The sequence below is a fragment of the Phyllostomus hastatus genome, unplaced genomic scaffold (assembly GCF_019186645.2).
Source record: "Phyllostomus hastatus isolate PE091 unplaced genomic scaffold, TTU_PhHast_1.1 phas_scaffold_46, whole genome shotgun sequence".
NCBI classification, from domain to species: Eukaryota; Metazoa; Chordata; class Mammalia; order Chiroptera; family Phyllostomidae; genus Phyllostomus; species Phyllostomus hastatus.
The window spans coordinates 29,002,025-29,008,024 of record NW_025334032.1 but is presented as its reverse complement, the minus strand read 5'-3'; positions in this window follow the sequence as shown (position 1 = coordinate 29,008,024).

Sequence of the window (6,000 nt, the reverse complement as noted above, 5' to 3'; positions counted from 1 at the left end):
GCAATTTTTTACAATACCCAAGCTTTAAGAAAAAAGCCACCTCATTTTTTGATGTCTATATGTTACGTACATTTTTTTCAATGATAGGAAGCTTTAAAAACATATGTACACATAATAGATTATGTGAGTGTCTAAACTAGGACACAGAATGTGGGGAACTTTTGAGTCAACTTCAGGGTGAAAAAATTAGCTGGCAACACTGGCTAGCTAATGCTTTTTGAGTAATTATGACGTGCTAAAGTACTGTTCTAATTGCTTTATGTGTATTAATACACTTGATCCTTATAATAATTCTATGAGGTAGGTACAGTTATGGTCATCTCCATTTGTTACGGGCAGAACCTGAGGCACAGGGAGTTTGACGAGGGAGCGGTCAAGTCAAGATCTAAACTCAGAGAATCTGGCTGCGGAGCCTGTGATGGATCCCAGAGGCTATCTCATCCTCTTTCATAGTTATGCAGAGTAACTTATTTATATCACGTAAGATATACCTAGATGATTACTGCTTTGTTATCTAAACTGTTTACTGTAATAAACTCTCTGAGATTTTCCCATTTTTGATTGAGAATTTGTAATCATTTAAAAAAGTATAATGAAGTTTAATAGTGTTAACTACTTTGAGAAGAAACTATTTTATAACTCTTTCGAAAACAGAAATCACTTTTCTGTTTAATATATCCTCTTAACCAAAAATGCTCTCTCTAGGCATGATTATTATTCTTATTTCACTTGTTCTGTCTTGGGGTTTGTTGGTGGTGAATGTGACTGGATGAGGGTCAAGGGCAAGTTTTGAGATGTTCTTCCCCTTAGGAGCCCACACTGCCTTGAATGACTTTGTTCTGGGTAATTCCAGGATCGGATCCAGTAATGATGCATTAGCTATAAAACATAGTAAGGAAAATACCTTATTATACTTAATACACGCTTTTAAAACCTTGTTTTAAGTGAAATGTTTTAATATTTATGCTCAGGCATTTTAATGGCAGGATTAGTTTTGATAGAAGAAGCATTTGCAGGATAAAAAAGCACAATCAATGCTTTTTCAGATAACCCAGATGAAATGGAAATCTAGCAACTGAGATCACAAATGAACAGAACTGAGGCTTAGCTGTGTGGAAGGCATAGCACTTGGGAGGCAAGTATGCAGCAAACTTTGCTTTAATACATCCAAGTTAATACATAAAATAAGATTGCTGAGGGGGAGATTTATAAATTATTTCAGTAAACCAATTGTTTTGAATGCCCTTAAGCTGGAGAAAAAGCAACTGTTTACCTGCAAATAATTGATATGGTAATTCTAGATAATTATTTTCTAGGCATTAAACCAAATCTCGTAAGAACCACTATTGTAGTAGTTCTTTGCTTAGTTTGCATTATCTCAGGTACTTGCAATTTTTTCAAAGGCTGTATTTCCTTAAAAATAGCCTATAATTTAACATTTCCATTTTTTCTGGCTATTCTTTCTTTGGCTACTCCAAGGGGTTGCTCTTCAGTACTACTCTAATTTACAGGCTGCATAGTTTCTATTCCTATCCATAACTGCCTGAAAATAAAGCAATTGTTCAATGGGTAGTGATATGAATGCATAAACATGTCCTCACTGAAGCATTCATATAATTTACTGTCCGTTCAACAAAATTAAAGCAGCCAATAAGGAATATAATTCTTACTTACATTCTGAAATGATGGTAACAGAGGGCTTTGTTACCTGTTTTGTAAGTGCAACTTCCACAGGGATTTTAGCTCTTTTAAAATTCCATAGACACTATAAACTGTATATTAAGTTTTTATTGCTGAATTAGAACTTTTTTGGTTAGGCGTAGAATAAGAATGAATATTTTCTTTTTTTAAGATTTTATTTATTTATTTTTAGAGAGGGAAGGGAGGGAGAAAGAGAGAGAGAGAAACATCAATGTGCGGTTGCTGGGGGTCATGGACTGCAACCCAGGCACGTGCCCTGACTGGGAATCGAACCTGCGACACTTTGGTTCGCAGCCCACGCTCAATCCACTGAGCTATGCCAGCCAGGGCAAGAATGAATATTTTCAAAGGACTTCATGCTTGTCCCTCTCCCCTACCTTTGAGGCCCTATTACTAAGGTAATATTTGGAGGTGAGACCTTTGGGAGGTAATTAGGTCATGAGGGTGGAGCCCTCATGGTGGGATTAGTTCCCTTTTTAGAAGAGATACACCTCTTGCTTGCTTTCTCACTTCCAGGTGAGGATCCAGTAAGATGCCCATCCTCAAACCAGAGAAAGGACATCCACTAGTACCCAACCATGCTGGCACCCCAATTTTGAACTTCTACCCCCCAGACCTGTGAGAAATAAATATTTGTTGTTTAAGCCACCCAGTCTATGGTGTGTGTTATAACATCCTGAACAGCCTAAGATAATCCATAAAGTAGAAAATATAATAATATAATATCTCCTGGACTCCATGTAAAATTAGCCACTAATTGACATCAGTACATAGTAAAGATATATAAGTACAATGTACACTGCATAAGGCGTGCACATACCAAGGCAGAGTAGGTAATAATGTTTCTCTTTTATTTTAATTTAACAAGTTAAAAAATGTTATTTATTCATTTTTAGAGAGAGAAGAAGAAAGGAGGGAGAAAAAGAGGGAGAGAAACACTGGTGTGTGGTTGGTTGCCTCTCACACGCCCCCATCTGGGGACCTGGACTGCAATCCAGGCATGTGCCCGGACCAGGAATTGAACTGGCAACCTTTTAATTCACAGGCTGGTACTCAATTCATTGAGCCACACCAGCCAGGGCATAATGTTTATATTAAATTATCTAGAGCCAGTTAGGTTCTTTTGGTTTTATAATTTGGCCGTTTTTTTTTGTCTTTAACTGCTTATTTATTTCAAGTTTTACAACATGTATTTCTCTTTCGAGGAAATGTAGACAACGGATATTGGGATAGAGCTTAAATTGCAAGAAACACACAACTGTAGTAAAAGACAAACATTAGAAATAATACTGGGTTCACTTCAAATTTTATTGGAATTATGTGTCAAGCTAAGATGGGCGAGAGCTGATGGGTTATGAATTAAATTTTATGTTCTACTCATTTCTTAGAAATCAAAATCAACTTGAGACGTCAGTTCCCAATATATTTTTATGTGTAACTAAAACACAGAAATATGTAATATTTGGTAGAATAAAGATACGTGCCTTCCGGCCTCTTGAGACATCCGTCTTCATGAAAGAGATAAAGAATACCAGCTTATGAGGTATGTAACCTGGAGACAATTTCTAATTTCTTCTTACAAGTATGAATGAATGTCATAATGAAGACCAGCTATCATTTGTTATATACAAAATATGTAGGGTTTTTTTTTGACATTTTTTCTGGGTCTAAACAACTACAGGTGATACTTAAGAGAAAACCAGTGTACTGAATTCAACTGAGAAAGTAGAAGATTCTGTATCTCCATAACTTGTGAGAGGTTTCATCATTCAGTCCCCTGCAGACAGCCCAGTGATCTGTACTGTCCCTGAACTCATATGGTATATGACAGTCATTTGGCTATCAGTTGTGTGCCGAGTTAATACGTAGTCTGTGCGTGTTTGTACACATGTAGAAGTATATAGACACATGTGTATTGTTGTTCTGGTTCCTTGGGAAACATACTCTAAGACTCTGATATTTACAAGCAGGAAGTTTAATTGGGGAATGCTTTGGGGAACAATGGGAGAATAACAGGAAAAAGCAAAGGAACACATTGAACTTCAATTGCTACATACACGCAGGTGCAACAGTCTGCTAGTCCTTCAGGGAGAAGCCTAACTTGGGCGAGACAGCTGTCCTGCCTGAGGGAGACTCCCGGGGAGGGACTTCCTGCTGGGCAGCCCATTGGTTGTCAGCACTTCTGGGGACTGATGAAAGGAGAACCTTGGTCCTGCAGCAGAGAAGGGGAGGGGCACCAGGAAGCTGTGGATGCAAGGAGCCTCAAGAGACTTTATCTTTTAAAAAATTGCTCTGTGAGCTTCTGTAATCCCTTTTATAGTAGCGATGCAGGATGATGCAGAGGACTGCCTGGTGGAAGCAGTAAGCAAGCACACAGTCTTCTCCTGTTTCAGGGGCCCACCAGGCAACCAGATGGCTCTGAGGTCTGGCAAGAGAGACGTGTCTTCAGACTTGTCCTCCAGCCAGGCCCTTGCAGACTGTAGTTAAGTGTTTTCAAGGAGTCTCACAAGGGATGTAATGGGGGAGAGGGAGACGGGTTGCTGAAGTAGAAGGGAGTTTTTTAAGCTGTTGAAATGAGTTGGGTTCAGCCCTCAGTAATTTCTAGATGCTTCCTCCTTTAGGCTGGACAGGTGCTGCTGTATTGCCTAGTCCCATGATTAATCATAAAGTTAATAGAGAGTCCTGGGATTGGGTCCTGGATTGTTCCATGATTTGAGGGTGGCCATCATTGCTGGGAGCATGAAAAAAATGTTAAATGCTTTCACAGACATAATATTATTTTGATTCTGTCACCCAGGGTGAGTCAGGGTCCATGTTATTCCTACTCAACTGTGAATATTCTGCTCAGTCCAGGGTTTCTGTATTTGTTACATGAAGTGTGTATTATCAGTAGCTCTAAAAGCTAGCAAGGCAGATACCTGCATTACTATTTTGCAGAAGGAAAAATGGTTTAGTGATTATATGATTTTCCTTAGGTCATATACTTGGTAATAACACATTAAAGTTTGAAGCAATTTCTTCTGATTCCCTTTTCATTGTTCTTTCTACCCAACTATGCTGCTTATCAACTTCTTTTGAATGTGAGAGTAACAAATATTCATTTTTTTTAGAATAAATTCCAGTTTTGGAAATAGCCAAAAGTAGTCCAGTATTAAATGTAGTGAATAAAGTTGGTGACTAAGTTAGATAATGCTATTTTAGATTTTGAAAAATTAGGTATATCTATAAACTAACACAGTTTTTGAGGCTAATGAACTGGCATATAATATATCCTAAATATTTATTAGTTGTATTTATTAGTTGTATTAGTATGCAAAATACTTTGAAACTCGTATCTTGACTATGTAACCATGGAATTTTTACCTGTATTAAGATCAGAACTAAATCTAAGGAAATTGAAATCACAAGCAAGCTAAGAACAAAAAGTGCAGATTCAAACAATGGCCGTATTTCAAATTGAACTTTTTTTCCCAATGATTTTTAATAAAGCCTAGTATGCATAACTCAGATTGTGATTTGGCCTTTGAGAGGGGCTATTTATAAATGTGGAGAGGGAATGAACAGTTATTTCTATCCACTATGTGTTAGGTGATTCACTTAATTCAACCCTCAAACCATGGCACAAATAATATTTCCATTTTAAAGACAAGGGACAGGCTCATGGCTTTCAGTTACTCACCAGTAAATAATGGAGAATCTACATGGAGATTTAGCTAAAAGAATATTTATATTTGTTTCCAGTATCACAAAACTGTAAATAACCTCCATGTCCATAAACAGAAGACTGATGAAATAAACTATAGTATAAATGGAATACTAGACAGCCCTAAAAACGATTTACAGAAATACTTTTATTGACATGTAATTAAATGTAGTAGCACTACAATTCGTGAAAATGTAGCATTATCCCATATCTGTAAATAATATAAATACATATATATTTATATATACACATGTATATTTACACATATACACATATACACTTTTATGTATAATTAGTTCCTCTTGAGATTGGAATATAAAAGGGAACAGGAATTAGAATGACTTTAGATTTCATAAAAACAATACTGGAACACAAACAATGAAGCCACATCTTCTACATTCTAAGAGAAAACTATTTCAACCTAGAACTCTATACTTGGCCAAATTGCTGATGAAGTGTAAGGACAATCTGACAACATTTACTCTTATGCACCCTTTCTCGGTGGCTACTGAAGGATGTACCCCATAACAACAAGGGAGGGAGTTACATACAATCTTTTATGTCAGGTCCCTTGCTTATTAAACTGGCCACCCACC